Source organism: Loxodonta africana, chromosome 24 (genome assembly GCF_030014295.1).
Source record: "Loxodonta africana isolate mLoxAfr1 chromosome 24, mLoxAfr1.hap2, whole genome shotgun sequence".
Classification (NCBI taxonomy): Eukaryota; Metazoa; Chordata; class Mammalia; order Proboscidea; family Elephantidae; genus Loxodonta; species Loxodonta africana.
The window spans coordinates 61,838,937-61,859,845 of record NC_087365.1 but is presented as its reverse complement, the minus strand read 5'-3'; the positions used below and the strand labels follow the sequence as shown (position 1 = coordinate 61,859,845).

Here is a 20,909-nt window from a genome sequence, read left to right as displayed (position 1 = left end):
CGTTGTGCTCTGTACCTTAGCATCAGGCACGGAGTGTGGTGTGCTCTGCCCCTTAGCATCAGGCGTGGAGTTCGTTGTGCTCTGTACCTTAGCATCAGGCGTGGAGTGTGGTGTGCTCTGCCCCTTAGCATCAGGCGTGAAGTGTGGTGTGGCCCTCTGCTCCTTAGCATCAGGCATGGAGTGTGTGTGCTCTGCCCCTTAGCATCAGGCGTGGAGTTCGTTGTGCTCTGTACCTCAGCATCAGGCATGGAGTGTGTGTGCTCTGCCCCTTAGCATCAGGCGTGGAGTTCGTTGTGCTCTGTACCTTAGCATCAGGCGTGGAGTGTGGTGTGCTCTGCCCCTTAGCATCAGGTGTGGAGTTCGTTGTGCTCTGTACCTTAGCATCAGGCACGGAGTGTGGTGTGCTCTGCCCCTTAGCATCAGGCGTGAAGTGTGGTGTGTCCCCCTGCACCTTAGCATCAGGCGTGGAGTGTGGTGTGCTCTGTACTTTAGCATCAGGCATGGAGTGTGGTGTGCTCTGCCCCTTAGCATCAGGCGTGGAGTGTGGTGTGTCTCCCTGCCCCTTAGCATCAGGCGTGGAGTGTGGTGTGGCCCTCTGCCCCTTAGCATCAGGCGTGGAGTGTGGTGTGACCCTCTGCCCCTTAGCATCAGGCGTGGAGTGTGGTGTGCTCTGCCCCTTAGCATCAGGCGTAGAGTGTGATGTGACCCTCTGCCCATTAGGATCAGGCGTGGAGCGTTGTGTGACCCTCTGCCCCTTAGTATCAGGTGTGGAGTGTGGTGTGCTCTGCCCCTTAGCATCAGGCGTGGAGTGTGGTGTGGCCCTGTGCCCCTTAGCATCAGGCGTGGAGTGTGGTGTGTCCCTCTGCCCCTTAGCATCAGGCGTGGAGTGTGGTGTAGCCCTCTGCCCCTTAGCATGAGGCGTGGAGTGTGATGTGGCCCTCTGCTCCTTAGCATCAGGCGTGGAGTGTGGTGTGCTCTGCACCTTAGCGTCAGGCGTGGAGCGTTGTGTGGCCCTCTGTCCCTTAGCATCAGGTGCGGAGTGTGGTGTGCTCTGCCCCTTAGCATCAGGCGTGGAGTGTGGTGTGGCCCTCTGCCCCTTAGCATCAGGCATGGAGCGTTGTGTGGCCCTCTGCCCCTTAGCATCTGTCGTGGAGTGTGTGCGCTCTGCCCCTTAGCATCAGGTGTAGAGTGTGGTGTGCTCTGCCCCTTAGCATCAGGCGTGGAGTTCGGCGTGCTCTGCCCCTTAGCATCAGGTGTGGAGTGTGGTGTGGCCCTCTGCTCCTTAGCATCAGACATGGAGTGTGTGTGCTCTGTACCTTAGCATCAGGCATGGAGTGTGGTGTGCTCTGCCCCTTAGCATCAGGCGTCGAGTGTGGTGTGGCCCTCCGCTCCTTAGCGTCAGGCGTGGAGTGTGCTTGCTCTGCCCCTTAGCATCAGGCATGGAGTTCGGTGTGTTCTGCCCCTTAGCATCAGGCGTGGAGTGTGGTATGCTCTGCCCCTTAGCATCAGGCGTGGAGTGTGGTGTGCTCTCCCCCCTTAGCATCAGGCGTGGAGTGTGGTGTGCTCTGCCCCTTAACATCAGGTGTGGAGTGTGGTGTGCTTTTGGCCTGTAGTGTCAGGCGTGGAGCATTGTGTGGCCCTCTGCCCCTTAGAGTCAGGCATGGAGTGAGGCCTAACGTGCTAGGATGCCCGGGGCATGGGTCAGTGAGTCTCCTGGAGGCAATCCTGGCTGTCCGCTGGGTGGATGGGCTGGTGCTGTGGAGGAAGAATGTGGGAGATGGGAGAGAGGATTTGGCTCTCAGGTGCATGGAATTGGATTAGTCACTGTCCTTGGCCCCTGCCTGGCCTGCTTTTATTTGTGTAGGTAGTCATTGTTAACAACTCAGGAGGCACCTGCAAGCTTCCATCTCACACAAGGCTAGGGTGCAGCCGGTGCCCTGACCCCTGGTCACTGACCCTCAGCCCTCCTGTCACTGGAGCTCATGCCCTCTCCTCACACATCTCTGAAATGCAGTGTGTTATGTTGTAGTTCTGGAAACTGTGGCGGAGTAGGGGTTAAGTGCTATGGCTGCTAACCAAGGGGTCAGCAGTTCAGATCCTCCAGGTGCTCCTTGGAAACTCTACGGGCAGTTCTACTTGGTCCTATAGGGTTGCTATGAGCTGGAATCGACTCGATGGCACTGGGTTTTGTTTGTTTTTGTTGTAGTTCTAATTTTATAAAGAGAGTGCTGTGTTGTCTGAGACTTGGCCACTTAAATATTACACAGCCAAGACTCGTTCTTGAGGTCGCAGGTCGCAGGCACCCACTGTGAAGGCCGTGGAATGTCGATTGTGTGTCGACAGCGTGGTCACTCACAGGCCGCGTGTCGTGGTCGCTCACTGCCCTCGTGTGGTCTGTGGCTTTGCTCCTATGAGGAGGGTAGGTGCTCCTGCCCAGGCCTTTGCTGTTCACGATCGGCTGCAGCCAGGACCTGGGATCGACCGGAAACATCAGAGTTTCTTCGATAGGCACACCTGGGGAGACCAGGCATGTACGTTAAGGTCTGTGGTGAGCGAGGGACCTCACACACCGGGGCTAGGGGACTGGGTGTTAGGTGTGTTCCGCTGGGCCGGCGGGTGGTTTACGGTTTTAGTAGGGGTGTTTTGAGAGCCAGAGAAGGGCACTGGTGACATAAAGCCTCCCCGACAGAAGGCACAAACGGGGTTGTTCAGGGCGAATCGGGCCTCCTGTGGCTTAGTGTTCACGGAGCCCCCTCACTCTCAAACTGCCCAGGAAGCACGCAGGAGCCCTGCTTGTCTTCCATATCGGCCGTTGCGAGGTACACATGCCCAGGGTAGGCTCTTGTTCCAGTCCCTTCCGCCTGGAGCCTCGGTGTCCCCATGTTGTTCCTCTGGTTATTTCCTCTCTCCTGAGGTTTCCTCTTCCCTCATGAGACCGCTTCTGGTTTTTCAGAAGCCTTTTCTTGTTTTCTGATTCTTGTTACCTGTCCCGTTTGGGGTGCTTGCCTCCTCAGCCCTGAGGTGCTCCCAGAGCGAGGGGCCGGGTCTTAGTGTTCCGCCACACCCCAAGGCCCAGAGCAGAGCTTGGTGCCGAATAGGTGCATAGGAGGTCTCTTTCTTGTTGGGGGCACCCGTGGAGTGTCTGTGCAGTAGGGTCGAGGGCTGGGATGCCCAGAGCTCTGGGTGGTCAGGGCCAGGTATAACTCTGGGCATCTCAGATGGCAGGATGTGGCTGCTCTGGCTCCTTAGAAAGGGGTCTTCCCGCCATTATCTTTTTTTTCTCCCTGGTACCGGACTTGCCCAGCCCCCTGCAGCTCGGCCCCCATCTGATCTCGCAGGCCCCAGTCCTCTCAGGGCTGTGGCTGCCAGCCCTGCCTGGCTCTTCTGCGGGCTGGCCCCTGTGCTGCTGGTTACCACGGGCTCTGTTCCTTCTTCCATACAGTGGTTGGAATCTGTATTCTGCTTTCTACTTCTCGAGGGGGTGTTGTATCATTTATATTTCCCACTCTTGTATGGGGGTGGATAATTGTGCTGGTCAGCCAGCTACCCTAAGGCTGCTTTTCAGGGGGCCCAGCGGCCCCCCCAGGTACTAGCACATTGGGCCATGGTGATTCAGGAAGAGTCGCCCTGGGCAGCTTTCAGGTGGGCTGTAGGGGGGAGAGGCCAGGAGCCTGAGTAGACTCCTGCCATGGGCACACAGGTCATCATCCAGGGTGGAGGCTAGCTAGGGTCGGGGCAGATTGTGGGGGCAGAGATGGTTGCTGCCATGGGGTTAGAATGAACGTGATGGTACCCCCTGTAGAGGCGCCTTCTGTGTTGTCTTTTCTTACAGGTGAACCTAATCTTTGTATAAGATTGTTGTTTTTGTGTACCGTTGAGTCCATTCTGACTCATAGCGACCCTGTGTGACAGAGTAGAGCTGCCTTATAGGGTTTCCCTATGCTGTGATCTTTATGGGAACAGATAGCCAGGTCTTTTCTTCCAAGGAGCTGCTGGTGAGTGTGAACCACTGACCTTTTGGTTAGCAGCCTAGCGCTTAGCCATTGCGCCACCAGAGCTCCTTTGTATAAGATTCTATGAAAACATTTTGTCTGTGAGATGTTCTGTCTTGGTGTATGGGTGGCGGGCTTTCGGTGACCATCAGGTGAGTGTCAGCTTCACTTCTGTGTATGAGGGGTGTGTAGTTTACTGGGAGTCAGCTATGAATAGTCCGTGCTGAAGGCTGTAGACGCTTGTTGCAGACATGCTGGGGGCCACAGTATGGGGGGGTGGGGGACAGTGTGGAGGATGAGGACTGGGCACAGCGCGGGGCTCAGGGAGAGGTCTGAGACAGAGGCATGTTCTGAAGTTGAGGCAAATCAGGCGGTCTAGGCCGAAGGCCCTGGGCTCCAGGTGTCCATGGTGGGAACGCCAGGGGCTCTGAGGAGCATAGTAGAGCCCTGGTGGCGCAGTGGTTAAGAGCTCAGCTGCCAACCAAAAGGTTGGCAGTTTGAATCTACCAGCTGCTCCTTGGAAACCCTATGGGGCAGTTTTACTCTGTCCTGTAGGGTCACCGTGAGTCAGAATTAACTCTAGGGCAGTGGCTTTCTGAGGAGCATGGGCGCATGAGTGGTTCACAAAGTCTGGCTTTTCGTGGTATTTAAACGCTTTTTTCTGCTAACATAGTAATAGTAAAAAAACAGGTATTCTGGAAAACAGTGGCAGGCAGGGGGGAGAGTCATGGTAACCATGTGGGTACAGCTGTCCCCTCCCCTGGTCTGGAGGTGGTATTGGGAGCCCTGTGCCTTTACCCTGTAACAGCATTCAGTGGAGGGGGTTGCTTAGCGCTCCACGTCCCAGTGGAGCTATGATTTCAGTGGCCCCTGGGACCGACTCAGCCTTTCTCACATTCTACAGTGCATCTTCCTGCCTAACTCTCGTGGCAGGACGTGTGGTGAGGGAGGGGGCTGTGGGGTGACAGGCCTGTGAGGGTGCAGGGCGTGTGGTGATGAGGGAGGGGACTGTGGGGTAACAGGCCCGTGAGAGTGCGGGCGTGTGGTGAGGGAGGGGCCTGTGGGTTGACAGGCCCGTGAGGGTGCGGGGCATGTGGTGAGGGAAGGGACTGTGGGATGATGGGCCCATGAGGGTGTGGGACATGTGGTTGTGAGAGGGGCCTGTGGGTGATGGGCCCATGAAAGTGCGGGGTGTGTGGTGGTGAGGAAGGGGACTGTGGGGTGACAGGCCTGTGATGGTGCAGGGCGTGTGGTGGTGAGGGAGGGGACTGTCGGGTGATGGGGTCATGAGCGTGCGGATAGGGAGGGAGCTTTGGAGGAAGGCGTGACTTAGTGGCCATGATGGATTTCTTTGAGGGAGGAGAAAAGAATAGATCTTGGGCAGCCCTTGACTCAGGGGCTCCCCAGGAAATTGGAGACTCAAGAATATCCCGGTAGTAGTTTTTATAAAAATATATTTCTGGCTTCCTTGATGTGTCATTTTTGATAAAAACTTGATAGCGTGTGTATATAATCTGTAACGTTCTTACGACGGGAACCTGAGTTAACTTCTGTGGCAAAGCCAGATTAGTTCCTGAGAACATTGCTTCACCTTGGGGTTGACGCCCAGACTGCAGGTGTGGCGGCTGCCTTCTCAGCAGAGGGAAAAAGGGCTGATGGTGTTAGCATCCCAGTCAGGTGTCCCTTTTGTAAGGAGGGTTTATCCACCCATTTCCAGTCAGGTTTATCTGAAGGGAGATTGTGCCTCAGGAGCTCTTAGACTGAGAATCTACCGAAGACTTGTCCCATTTTGCTGATAGCTAGTGTCTTTGTTTTGCTTGAGTGTGAGTTTATCCTTACGATGTCGCTGTCCTGCTCAGGGCCCCATCTAGAGGGGAGAAAGTAAAACTGACACGCGATGTCTTCCTGTGCACTCCCGCACGTCTGTCAGGAGCGCATGCTGGCGAGCAGCAGGTTTTGTCTCTTCTGTGAGGGTCTGGTTAATACTCATCAGCTGTCAGAGACACTCATGCTTTCAGCGTGACTCTGTTCAAACTTTCTCCTCAGGAGCCCAGAGAAAATGAAAGCTTCTGGAAGGATGACATGCAGGCATCAGAGCAGCGGCCGGTGGGGTGGACTGCTGAGGTGACCAGGGCACTCAGTCAGCACTTGGTTTGCAGATGCTGAACCCCAGAGTCCTGGCTGATAAAAACGTGTCCCACTTGTAGTTACTGTCTTAAAAAGAAAGTGGTTGTAGACAAATAAAGGGCTAAATGTATCACGAAACTGGAGATGGTTTCTGAGGTGAGACACAGATAGCATGAGCCATAGAGGAATAATCAACACTCATCAAAATTAAAAGGAAACTTCTGCTAGTTGAGAGACATTGTTAAGAAAACGAAAAGGCAAGCCATGGACTGGAAGAAAGTATCTATATGTAACAAATAATTCGTATCCAGAGTATGTAAAGAACTATTACAACTGAATAGTGAGAAATCAGACAACCCAGTTGAAAAACAGGTAAAAGATTTGAATAGACAGATGCACGTGAAGATTCGCAAATGGCCAACAAGCACATGAAAAGATGCTCAGTGTCATTAGTCATCAGAGAAATGCAAATCAAAACCACAGTGCAATACCACAGAGAATTACACACCCACTAAACTGGCTAACATGAACACAACTGACCATGCCATGTGTTGAGAGGGGTGTGGAGGTGCTGCTGGTGGGAATGCCAAATGGTGCAGCCACTTACAGAAAATGGCTTAGCCGTTTCTTAAAAAGCTAGCTACCATATCTAGTAATCCCACTCCAAGAGATATGAAAACATACATCCACGTAAGGCTCGCATGGAAACGTTCATAGCAGCTCTATTTAGAATAACTTCAAATCAGAAATAGACCAAATGTCTGTCAGGTGGTGAATGGTTGACAGAACGTGATATGTCCATCCATACCATGGAATACTCTTCAGTGATACCAAGGAATACGTGACTGACACACGCAGTGGTGTGGACGATTGCCAAAAATGCCCTGCTGAGTGAAAGAAGCCAGACTCAAAAGGCCATATATGGTCAAAAAAACAAACGCGGTGCCGTCTAGTCGATTCTGACTCATAGCAACCCTATAGGACAGCGTAGAACTGCCCTATAGTGTTTCCAAGGAGTGTCTGGTGGATTCGAACTGCCGACCTTTTGGTTAGCAGCCGAGCTCTTAACCGCTGCGGCACCATTTGAAGTCCTGAGAAAGGCTACACTATTACAATAGTAACTGCCTCAACTGGGGTGATGGATGGGGGGACACCAACGGGCTTTTTAAGTTGATGGAAATGTTTTAAATCTTGACTGGTAGTAGTTACAGAACTGTATACGATTTTCAAAATTCATCGACCTGCACATCTGAAACAGGTGACCTTTATTTTATGTAAAATGCGATTCAGCAAAGCTGTACAAAAAGTCATGGCGCCTGTTTCTTCCTGCTGAGGTGTTGTGTAATGTTTCAGGGGAATGTTAGTCAGTTGTGGTTAGGGTCGTAACCTGTGTTCTCATTTGCATTTATTTGTATAAAACACCAGTGGTCCGCTGTCTCCTAAAACCAAGATGTGATAGAGCAAGGGGCTGAGATCGGCGTTTGTGGGGCTTGTTGGAAACAGCTCTATCCGCTGCCTCTTTGGCCTGCTGCTGGCTGCTTCCCCTCCCTCTTCTTATCTGTAACACGGAGGGTGGGAGCATTTGGGAGTCTGCATGAGATGGAGAAGTTTATGAGTTATGCCTGTAAAAATAGGTTACTGCTCGTCTCCCAGGGAGCACAGAGCAGCAGCTATCTGTTAGGGGCCTGTTTGTGTTACTGTAGTCAGCTCCATCTTTGTTTTGTTCAGGCAGAAGTGTCTATCCCACCTTCAGGAGAGAACCTTGCCTCATCCAGGGCTCAAGGGCCACTTGCACCTCTCAGATCTGCCGTGCTTCCTTCTGGGCCTGCTCATTGCCATAGTGTGATTATTAAGGTGTAGCTTCCATGGTCCTGTCCTTGCAAATGACCATCACGTCTGGTTTTGTATAGTTACTGTCTTTCAGAGTGAGCAATGCATGCTCACTGTAGAAAGTTTGATAAAGAAAACATGCGTGGAAAAGAAATGAAAAACAGTCTATATTCCTGTCACCAAGAGACCAGATAAAGCTGAGGTCATCTGATGCATTGCTTCCGAAGGCCCTAAGGTATTCTGGGGAAGTGGGATTCTAGTGGACATGTGGCTAAGTTAATGTTCACTCATTAATTTCAAAATATTTATTGAGTGCAACTGTGTGCCAGGCACCTTATATTGCTTGGGGATACTGAGGTTAGTGGGAAATGCACCTGTTCTCATGCAGCTCAAACACACAGAAAATAACATGTAACTGTGGTAAATTCCATGAAGAACAGGGAAGCGGGGCCTGGGGAAGGGAGGGACGGGTGCTGTTTAGATGAGTGGCTGCGGACTGCCTGTCCACACAGGGGCCGGGGAGTGAGCCCCCTGAGTTCCTGGGTGAGAGCTTTCCAGGTGGGGGTGTGCCTGACTTGTTTCAGGCACAGCTGGTTGGCTGGCGGAGGTGGGCGAGGGGTGACTGTTGGGGTGGTACTGGTAGACCCCGGTGTGATGGTGGGCTGTGAGGAGAGTGTTTGGGTAGGGGAATGTCATGCAGTGATTTACATTTCAAAAGAGTGGCTTTGTGATTAAAAAAATTTTATTGTAAAAATGCAACACAACATTTGCCAGTTTAGCATTTTTCAGGTGTGCAGTTCAGTGATCTCAATTCCATTAATCATATTGTATAACCATTACCCATAAATGTTGCCAAATTTCCTGCCACCGTAAACCAGCTCCCCTCCCGCCCCCCTCCCGCCCCCGGTGACAACTGGTAAACTTTGGTTTCTATGCGTTTGCCTCTTGTTATTTCATATAAGTGAGACCATACAATATTTGTCCTTTTGTGGTTGATGTATTTCCCTCAGTATAAAGTTTTCGACTGTGTGGATCATTACAAATTATAGATAACATTACGAAGAATGAGAATTCCAGAATACTTAATTGTGCTCATGAGGAACCTTTACGTAGATCAAGAGGCAGTTGTTCAGACAGAACAAGGGGATACTGCATGGTTTAAAGTCAGGAAAGGTGTGTGTCAGGGTTGTATCCTTTCACCATACCTATTCAATCTGTATGCTGAGCAAATAATACGAGAAGCTGGACTATATGAAGAAGAATGGGGCATCAGGATTGGAGGAAGACTCATTAACAAACCGTGTTATGCAGATGACACAACCTTGCTTGCTGAAAGTGAAGAGTACTTGAAGCACTTACTAATGAAGATCAAAGACCACAGCCTTCAGTATGCATTGCACCTCAACATAAAGAAAACAGAAATCCTCACAACTGAACCAATGACCAACATCATGATAAATGGAGAAAAGATTGAAGTTATCAAGGATTTCATTTTACTTGGATCCACAATCGACAGCCATGGAAGCAGCAGTCAAGAAATCAAAAGACGCGTTGCATTGGGTAAATCTGCTGCAAAGGACCTCTTTAAAATGTTGAAGAGCAAAGATGTCACCTTGAAGACTAAGGTGCTCCTGACCTAAGCCATGGTATTTTCAGTCACATCATATGCATGTGAAAGATGGACAGTGAATAAGGAAGACCGAAGAAGAATTGACGCCTTTGAATAGTGGTGTTGGTGAAGAATATTGAATATACCATGGACTGCCAAAAGAATGAACAAATCTGTCTTAGAAGTACGATGAGAATGCTCCTTAGAGGCAAGGATGGTGAGACTGTGTCTTACATGCTTCGGACATGTTGTCAGGAGGGATCAGTCCTTGGAGAAGGACATCATGCTTGGCAGAGTACAGGGTCAGCGGAGAAGAGGAAGACCCTCGATGAGGTGGACTGACACAGTGGCTGCAACGATGGGCTCAGGCATAACAACGATTGTGAGGATGGCTCAGGACGGGGCAGTGTTTTGTTCTGTTGTGCACAGGGTCGTTATGAGTTGGAACCGACTTGATGGCACCTAACGACGACAATAACTAAGTTTTCAAGGTTCATCCACGTCGTAGTTTGTGTCAGGACTTCATTTCTGTTCATCGCTGAGAAATAATCCGTTGTGTGATTTCTTTTAATGCGTACACGGTTAGACTGTCTTTTCCTACCAGACATTACTTAAAAAATCACCTGTATTGCCGTCTAGGACTTCTGAAAATGTTTTTCTTTTAGTCATTAATCCAGCTGGGATTGATTTTAGTGTATCATAAAACCAAAAATCAGAACCCCTTGCTGTCGAGTGATTCTGACTCATAGCAACCCTGTAGGACAGAGCAGAACTGCCCCATACAGTTTCCAAGGAGTGGCTGGTAGATTGGAACTGCCAGCCTTTTGGTTAGCAGCTTTAGCTCTTAACAACTATGCCACCAGGGTTTCCAGTGTATCATAAAGTGAGTCAATAATCAGAAGTTTCTGGAGGCAGCCCGTTTTCTCCTCAAGGAGCCTGGTAGCACAGTGGTTAAAGTGCTCGACTGCTAACTGAAAGGTCCGCATAAGAAAGATCTAGCGATCTGCTCCCGTGTAAAGATCAAAGCCTGGGAAACCTGTGGGGAAGTTCGCTATGAGTTGGAATGGAGACTCGGCGACAGCGGGTTTGGTTTGGTTTCATTTTCTCAGCACTAAATGCTGAATAACGCATTAGTTAATTAATTGATTGATTTGGTAAGCATCTCTCTAGTGCCTCCTTTGTGACTTTGGGAACACAGGCTGTCAGATGCTGGCCCTGCCACCCAGCCCTGGGGCCCTTTGCTCTATCCTGTCAGGGAGGGCTGCCAGCCATCCTTGCCTTCCCTGGCCAGGCTTGTCATCATGCCTTTTAGAGGGGAGTGGTGTTTGAAACCAGGACCTGGGTTCTGGGGTACTCCCTGGGTTAGTGGAGGGAGCTAGGAAATAGCTTTAAGAAGTGATCCAGACTGATATTTCCAGGGCACATTTTTAACACAGCAGGTTTTTTCCATCAGTTGTTTGAAATTATATTTGTGTCTTTTTTCTCCTAAAGAGAAAATATTAGATACTAATAATGTGAACATATTTACTTGGTTTGTTCTACAGTATACTTAAAAGTTTCACAATTACACCACCAGAGTCGAGTTTAGGGTTCCTTGGCAGTTTGCCACCTTCAGAATGCATCTCCCAAGGCTGGGAGGGTGGCTGAGTTCCCGGCTCCAGTGCAAGGGCTTTCTTCCTGGGAGGGTGTGATGCCAACCTGATTAACAGTTCAGTTTTAGTGGTTTGTTTTAGTTTTATATTTTAATATGTAAACGTTTACAGGGAAAGAGCTTGGTGGTACAGTGGTTAGGCCCTCGGCTGTTAACCCAAAGGTCAGCAGTTCCAACACACTGGCGGCCCCGCTGTAGAAAGATGTGGTAGTCCGCTTCCGTAAAGATTACAGCCTTGGAAACCCTCTGGGGCAGCTCTGCTGTGTCATGTAGGGTCGTTATGGGAATCCACATGCCGGCAATGGGGTTAAAACATTTACATGGTGTTACCATGAGTCAGAATTGACTTGACAGCAACTAACAACAACATTTACATGGTTCAGAAGTAGAAGGTTTTTTTTCACAAAACATGATCCTTGGAGAACTGCTTTCCCCTCTGTTCCCTTCATCTCCCCCTCCCTTTACAGCCATTTTCATTAGTGTCTGGTCTGTCCCTTCACTGCTTCTCCTTAAAAGTAAGCAAACATGTCCACTCACACCCACACACGTATGCACACATGTGTATTCTTATTTTCTCCTCTTTTCTCATGTCCCAGGTAGCATATATCCTGATTTGGACCTTGACTTTTTTTCCTTAACAATATAACCTGGAGATCATGTTCCGGTAGCATTTTTTTTTAGTTGAAAATCTTCAAACTTGGCAACTAGTATACTCAGGGAAGAAATAACTTTGAGTAGTGATGCCTTTCTGTTTAAGTGCCAAATAGAAATAATTTTGAAAGGGAAATTTTAAAAATACATTATGTTTTTCTTTGCCATCCTAAAGAGAGTATCTTAAGTACAAGTTAGCTTACACCTGGGGTATTGGCCTGGAGAGGTAAGAGGGTCAGTCCCCAGGGAAGCTCAACCGGTAGCCTTTTCATTGGTGGGAGTTACAGGCTCCTGGACCTGCTCCTCCTGGCCCTCCAGTCCAGTGCTTCCAACCTGTCATGGGCGTGGAAATACGCACTCAGTAACCTGGGGTCGCGTGTCAACCAAGTCCATGGGATCTGCTCGTCTAAAGGGCTTTCCTTTAAATATAGGCTAAAACCAGTTGCTGTTGAGTGTATTCCGAATCATGGCGACCCCATGCGTGTCAGAGTAGAACTGTGCTCCACAGGGTTTTCAGTGGCTCTTTGGAAGTAGATCTCCAGGTCTTTCTTCCAAGGAGCCTCTGGGTGGACTCGAACCTTCAACCTTTTGGTTAGCCACTGAGTGCATTAACCGTTTGCATCACCCAGGGACTCCAGAATATAGGTTAGCATGCCTGTAAAGAAGATGGCATTCTGGGGGCATAATTTTCATACCATAAAGTATGCTCGCTTTTGCAGAGTTGACAGGTTCTGTTTTGACAGCTGTGTATACACCTGTGTGACCGCCTCCACGGTCAGGATGCAGAACGTGTCATTCGCCCCTAGAAAGTCTTCCAGCCCTCTACCGCCGTCCGCACACTCTGGGAGCTAGCAGCCTGTTTTTTTTTTTCCTTTTGTCAGTACAGTTTCATTTTACCTTTCTGAAAGCTCCCGTGAACAGAACCTTGCATTATGTGCTGTGTTGTGTCTGGCTTCTTGTACTAGGTGTGTTGTTTTGAGAGTAATTTGTGTTGTTGCAGGTACCAGTAGGTTGCTGCTTTATGTTGAATGACATTCTGTGCTTGGACGGGACACAGTTTATTTATCCACGCACCAGTTGACGGGCATTTGGGTTGTTTCCAGTGCTTGGTCATTCTGAGTAAAGCTGCTGAACACTCAGTGCAAGCCTTGATGTGGACATATGTTTTCGTTTCTCGTGAGTGAGCACTTAGGGTGGAGTTGCTGAGTCACGTGGAAGGTGTGTCCAGTTTCACAAGAGGCGGCCCCACCGTTTTCTAAGTGGCGTGCCCGTGTGCTTTGTGCTTGTCCCAGGAACGTTTCTGTTGTGCCATGTCCTCGTCAACACTAGATTTCATTTTTCATGTTGGGTCGCCATTGTCGTTAGCCTTTTCCAAATCAGTCCCTCCCTGAACACAGCTCCTCTTCCCACTCCCTCCTGCCTCGGTAACCGCTGGTAATCATTAGTTTCTGTATATTTGCTCGTTTCGTATAAGTGAGATGATACAGTATTTGTCCTTATGTGACTGACTTATTTTGCTCAGCATAAAGTCTTCAGGGATCATCCGCATCATAGCGTGTATCAAGACTTCATTTCTCTCGTGGCTGAGTAGTATTCCCTTGTGTGTATATTCCACATTTTGTTCATGTGTGCATCCGTGGACGGACACTTGCTTGTTTCTGCCTTTTGGCTCTTGTGGAAAGTGCTGCAGCAAACAGCCCAAGTTTCTGTTTGTGTTCTTGCTTTCGTTTCTCCGGGTTGTATATCTAGGAATAGGATTTCTGGATCATGTGGTAGTTCGTTCTAAGGAGCTCTGGTGGTGCGATGGTTAAGTGCTTGGCTGCTAACTGAAAGATTGGCAGTTTGAGCTCACGTGGCTCTGTGGGAGAAAGACTGGTGCTCTGCTTCTACCAAGATTAGAGCCTAGAAAATCCTATGGGGCGGTTCTACTCTGTCACATGGGGTCTCTATAAGTCGGAATTGACTCTACGGCACCCAGTGATAACAACATGGTAGTTCTGTGTTCAACTTTTTGAGGATCTGCCCAACCGTTTTGCACAGTGGCTGCACGGTTTTACACTCCCACCAGCAATTAACGAGGCTTCCAGTTCTCCACAGCCTCACCCACACCTGCTGTTTTCCGTTTTCATCATAGCCATTCTAGTGTGGGTGAGGTGGTTATCTCATTGTGGTTTCGATTTGCATCTTCCTAAGGGCTGATGGCGTTGAGCAACGTTTCATGAATGGCAAATGATGTTGAACATCTTTTCACGTGCTCATTGGTCATTTGAATGTCCTCTTTGGTGAAATGTCTGTTCAAATCCTTTGCCCGTTTTTCGATCGGGCATTTGTCTTTTTGTTGTTAAGTTGTAGAAGTTTTATAAGTATTTTAGATATTAGGCACTTATCTGGTATATGATTCTCAAACATTTTCTCTCAACCTGTAGGTTGTCTTTGCACTTTGTTTTAAAGCCCTTTGATGTACAGAACTATGTAATTTTTATGAGATGCCACTTATCTCTTTTGCTGCGTGGGCTTTGGTTGCCATTGTGTTTATTTTTCATAGTCACATTTAACCAAAAAACCAAACCCAGTGCTGTCGAGTCAGTAGTCACATTTACTGAGGCATAATTTACATAGTGAAATTTACCCTTCGTGGACAGCTCTGTGCGTTTCGACAAATGCATAGTTGTGTAACCACCACCACCACAGTCAAGGTGCTGAATCATGCCATCCCTCAAAAAAATGGTCTTATGCCTCCTTCCCTGTCCTCATCCCCTGGCAACCACCGAGCTTTTTTCTGTCACTAGTATCTTGCCTTTTGTAGAATTTTTACATAAATGAACCTATGCGATTGTAGTCGTCTGTGTCTGGCATCTTTCACATAGCAAAATACTTCTGACATTTATCCAAACTATTGCATGTATTGATAGTTCATTCCTTTTTATTGCTGAGTAGTATTCCATTGTATGGATGTACTTTGTTGTCGTTGTTAGATGCCGTCGAGTCGATTCCAACTTATAGCAACCCTATGCACAACAGAATGGAACGCTGCCCAGTCCTGTGCCATCCTCCCAGTTGTTGCTATGTTTGAGCCCACTGTTGCAGCCACTGTGTCAGTCAATCTCATCGAGAGTCGTCCTCTTTTTTGCTGACCCTCTACTTTACCAAGCACGATGTCCTCCTCCAGTGACTGATCCCCCCTAATACATGTCCAAAGTCTCTCCATCCTTGCTTCTAAAGAGCGTTCTGGTTGTACTTCTTCCCAAACAGATTTGTTCATTCTTTTGGTAGTACCTGGTATATTCAATATTCTTTGCCCACACCACAATTCAAAGGCATCATTTCGTCTTCGGTCTTCCTTATTCACTGCCCAGCTTTCGCATGCATATGAGGTGATTGAAAATGCCATGGCTTGGGTCAGCCCACCTGAGTCCTCAAGGTGACATCTTTGCTTTTCAACACTTTAAAGAGGCCTTTTGCAGCCGGTAAGCCCAATGCAACGCATCTTTTGATTTCTTGACTGCTGCTTCCATGAGCATTGATTGTGGATCAAAGTAAAATGAAATCCTTGACAACTTCTATCATTTCTCCACTCATCATGATGTTGCTTATTGGTCCAGTTGTGAGGATTTTTGTCTTTATTTTTAGGTGTAATCCATTCTGAAGGCTGTGGTCTTTGTTCTTCGTCAGTAAGTGCTTCAAGCCCTCTTTACTTTCAGCAAGCAAAGTTGTATCATGTGCATAATGCAGGTTGTTAATGAGTCTTCTCCAATCCTGATGCCCCGTTCTTTGTATAGTCCAGCTTCTTGTATTATTTGCTCAGCATACAGATTGAATAGGTATGGTGAAAGGTTACAAACCTGACACCCACCTTTTCTGACTTTAAACCATGTGGTATCCCCTCGTTTTTTCCAAACGACTGCCTCTTGATCCGTGTAGTTTCCTCGTGAACACAATTAAATGTTCCAGAATTCCTGTTTTCCACAATGTTATCTATAATTTGCTATGATCCACACAGTTGAATGCCTTGGCATAAGTCAATAAAACACAGGTAAACATCTTTCTGGTATTCTCTGCTTTCAGCCAGGATCCATCTGACATCAGCAGCAGTGATATCCCTGGTTCTCTGTCCTCTTCCCAGTCCAGCCTGAATTTCTGGCAGTTCCCTGTCGATATACTGCTGCAGCCGCTTTTGCATGATCTTCAGCAAAATTTTGCTTGCGTGTGATATTAATGGTATTGTTCGATAATTTCTTCATTTGGTTGGATCACCTTTCTTGGGAATAGGCATAAATATGGATCTCTTCCAGTCGGTTGGCCAGGTAGCTGTCTTCCAGATTTCGTGGCCAAGATGAGTGAGTACTTCCAGTGTTGCGTCATTTGTTGAAACATCTCAATTGATATTCCACCAATTCCTGGAGCCTTGTTTCTTGCCAGTGCCTTCAGAGCAGCTTGGAACTCTGCACTGAAGGCATCATTCCTGATTATAGGTTGCCTCCTGAAATGTTGGCATGTCAACCACTTCTTTTTGGTATAGTGACTCTGTATGCCTTCCATCTTCTTTTGATGCTTCCTGCGTTGTTTAATATTTTTCCTGTAGAATCCTTCAGTATTGGAACTCGAGGTTTGAATTTTTTCTTCAGTTCTTTCAGCTTGAGAAATGCTGAGCGTGTTCTTCCCTTTTGGTTTTCTATCTCCACGTCTTTGCACATGTCATCACAATACTTTGTCTTCTTGAGCCATCCTTTGAAGCCTTCTGTTCAGCTCTTTTACTTCATCATTTTTTCTTTTTGTGTTAGCTCCTTGACATTCAGGAACAAATTTCAGAGTCTCTTCTGACATCCATGTAGGTCTTTTCTTTCTCTTCTGTCTTTAAATGACCTCTTGCTTTCTTCATGTATGATGTTCTTGATGTCATTTCACAACTTGTCTGGTCTTTCGTCATTAGTGTTCAGCGCATCAAATCTATTCTTGAGATGGTTTCTGAATTCAGGTGGGATATACTGAAGGTCGTACTTTGGCTCTTGGGGACTCGTTCTGATTTTCTTCATTTTCTACTCGAACTCACATATGACTAATTGATGGTCTGATCAGCCCTTGGACCCTGGCCTTGTTCTGACTGATGTACAGAGCTTTTCTATTGTCTCTTTTCACAGATGTAGTCGATTTGATTCTTACATATTCCGTCTGGTGAGGTCCACATTTTATAGCCACCATTTATGTTGGTGAAAAAAGGTATTTGCAGTGAAGAAGTTGTTGGTCTTGCAAAATTCAGTCATGCTATCTCTGGCATTGTTTCTGTCACCAAGGCCATATTTCCCAACTACGAATCCGTCTCCCTTGTTTCCAGCTTTCACATTCCAATTATCAGTGCATCTTGATTGCAGGTTCGATCAAATTCAGACTGCAGAAGTTGCTAAAAATCTTCAATTTCTTCATCTTTGACCTTAGTGGTTGGTGTGTAAATTTGAATAAAATAGTTGTATCAACTGGTCTTCCTTGTAGGTGTATGGACATTATCCAATCACTGACAGCGTTGTACTTCAGGATAGATCTTGAAATGTTCTTTTGATGATGAATGCAATGCCATTCATCTTCATGTTGTCATTCCCGGCATAGTAGATCATATGATTGTCCGATCCATTTCGCTATTAATGTCTAGGATATCGATCTTTATGCGTTCCATTTCATTTTTGACGATTTCCAGTTTTCCTAGATTTGTACTTTGTACAGTCTACCTTCTGGTTATGAGTGAATGTTTGCAGCTGTTTCTTCTCATTTTGAGTTGGACCACATCAGCAAATGAAGGTCCCGAAAGCTTGGCTCCATCTACGACATTAAGGTCAACTGTACTTTGAGGAGGCAGCTGCTCCCCAGTTGCCTTTTGCGTGCCTTCCAGCCTGAGGGGCTCGTCTTCCCGCACTGTGTCAGGCAGTGTTCCGCTGCTATCCATAAGGTTTTCACTGGCTAATTTTTTTCAGAAGTAGACCACCAGGTCCTTCTTCCTAGTCCGTCTTAGTCTGGAAGCTCAGCTGCAACCAGTCCACCGTGGGTGACCCTGCTGGTATTTGAGATACCGGTGGCATAGTTTCCAGCATCACAGCAACACATAAGCCCTCACAAACTGACAGACGCATTGGGGATGGATGCACTATGTATATATTTTCTTCTGTTTACCTGTAGATGGACATTTGGGTTGTTTCCAGCTTTTGACTATTATGAATAGTTGCTATGAGCATTCCCTATACACCTTGTCACATACCGACTATCATTATCTGGCGTTTTGCATTTATGTCAATAGTGAAAAACCTACTGTCCTACAATTTTGTGCATTAATGACGTACGCCTGGCAGTAATGAATGCTGAGGTGCAAGATGAAAGTAAAGCTGGCTTTATAAGGTTAAGGCTATGTGTCGACTTGGCTGGGATGTGATTCTCTGTGATTTGGCAATTATGTAATAATGTAATTTGGTAGGTATGTAATGATATAGTCATCCTCCATTTTGTGATCTGATGTGGTCATCCTGCATTTTCAGATAAAACTGATCTTCCATAATGACCTGGTCTTTGGAACCTAACCATGTTGATAAGTGAGGAGAGGGTGTAAGTCTTTGTATGGATATATATTTTCATTTCTCTTGGATAGATGCCTAGGAATGAGATTTCTGGGTATATAGTAAGTGAATATTTAACTTTTTAAGAAAATGCCAAGCTGTTTTCCAAAATGACTATTCTATTTTCCGTTCTCCCCAGCAATGGATGATGACACCCTTGTCAGAAGTTGGCATTGTCAGTCTTTTAATGATAATGTGGTTTTAATTTGCATTTTCCTAACAATTGATGGTATTGAACATCTTTTCATGGGCTTATTTGTCGTTCGTACAACTTCTTTTGTGAAGTGTCTGTTCATATCTTTGCCTGTGTTTCTTAATTGGGTTGTTCATTTTGTTGTTGTTGGCTTGGTGTAAAAATGGTGTGAGGGCAATGCCTGACCTTCTCCAACCGCACGAAGGGGAAGGAGAACCAAGATCAACAGCGGAAGGCTGACTCCTGTGAGGTAGAGGCCAGACAAGCCTCCTCTCTCTACCATCTTTACCAGTTCTGACACCAACTGTATCTCCCATAGCACTCTCTGCTGGGTTCGATAATCCATTGCAGTGGCCACACAGAGCTCAGAGACCATGCTCACAATTAGGGAGTTTATCAGGCAAGTAGCAGTTACAAATCAGGCTCAGGAACACTCAGGATACAGTTCTTCCCTCAGGACAGCCTCAGCTGTGCTCACAGGCACGCCTCTCCCTGGCCCTCGGCCTCTGCCCAGAGGTACTCAGCTCTCTCTCTCTGAGGGGTGAGGAAGCCCCCGTGCTGTCTGCTGCTGCCAGGTGTCTCCTGCCACTGCTTCTCACCATCTTCAGGCTGATAGCTTGCTCTCTTTCTCTCTGTCTCCTGCTTCCAGGAGCTTCTCAGCTCAGGGATCCGGGATCCAAAGGGATCCTCCGGGGGGTGAGGAAGCCCCCGTGCTGTCTGCTGCTGCCAGGTGTCTTCTGCCCCTGGCAGTTTTTCTTTCGTGGTGGTAGGATCCTCTCCTCTGCTCTGGAATTGGCTCTCTTTTTAAGGCAAAACTGACCAATCCTGTTGGTGGGCCACAATTACACTATCACAGGGTCCTGCCCAGTGGTCTGGGTAGGAGTTACAAAACCATGGCTAGAAAGGCAACACAAAAGTAATCATTCGTATTGAACTTGGTAAGAGTTCTTAAAATACATTTTAGATACAGATCCTTTATCAGATATGATTGTTTTGTAAGTATATCTCTTAGTTTGCTTGTCTCTTCATTTACTTACCAGTGAATTTCAAAGAATAAAATTCTCAATGTTAATGAAGTCCACTTTATCAGTTTATTTAACAGTTCAAGTTATTTGTGTCTTGTCAAAGAAATCTTTGCCTCACTGAAGGTCACAAGGGTTATTACCTACAAGTTTTATGGGGTGATTTAGGAAATAATATTGGAATCATTATTCCCTGCCCTTGAGCACAGACAATGTGACCCAGCTGGAGTTGGGCTCACAAGGACACATCAACTGGGCCCTAACGTGTAAAGACAACAGTTAAGATAATCTTAAATGTCTTTTAGGGAACTTTTCACATAAAGCCAAGCAAACAGAACACAAAAGACTTTCCACCCTTATCTTCTTCTGTTAACGTATAGTGAATAGAGATTTGTTGGACCATAGACCCTCCTGGCTGTCCTTACTGAAACCTGTACCAATGATTGTTAAGAAAGACAAGTCAAAATGCAGGATGACAGCTTCTAGCCAGTCTGTGAAAAAGTGAAGCTTTCAATGGTTTTGCCTGTTTGTAATGTTAATATGTACTGATGGCTCTGTAACCTTGCTTGGACTAGGGCAGACATGGCTGTGGCAACGTGCTTGTCCGTTTTCCCATTCTCGTTTATTCTGTAATGTTCCTTAGACTCGGGCAGACATGGCTATGGCAGCGTGCTTGTCCGTTTTCCCATTTTCGTTTATTCTGTAATGTTACTTGGACTCGGGCAGACGTGACTGTGAAACATGCTTGTCTGTTTTCCCATTCTTGCTTACTCTGTAATATTTCCTTGGACTTGGGCAGACATTAGCTCTGTTAGCATGCTTGTCTGCTCCTCAACTTTTGTCTTTTTGAATATATGCTGCATAAAACTCTCTTTTTGCTTTACTAAACTTTGTGATGTTTTTACCCAACAACGGGTTAGCTCGTATTTGATCCAGTTTGAGATGATTTTGAGATAGGTGTAAGGTAGAGGCTTGATATTTTTTTTGTAGATAATCAGTTGTTCCAGCCCCATTTGTTGAAAAGACTTTCCTTTCTCTATTGAATTATTCTGCCATCTTTATTGAAAATCCATTGGCCATATGCTTGTGAACTTTCTTCCTAGACTCTGTTCTGTTCCTTCGATTTATATGTCTTTTATGTCGATACACTACTTTCTTCATCATTGTAGCTTCTTTATAGTAAGTCTTGAAGTCAGGTAGTGTGACTCTTCTAACATTGCTTTCTTTAAAAATACTTT

General features: G+C 47.0%; 1 protein-coding gene across 1 annotated transcript in view; it reads left to right on the top strand.

The window, feature by feature from the left end:
- The window catches only part of TAF4 (TATA-box binding protein associated factor 4), a 114,809-nt gene that overhangs the window by 13,486 nt on the left and 80,414 nt on the right, over positions 1-20,909 (top strand). The window lies entirely within an intron of this gene.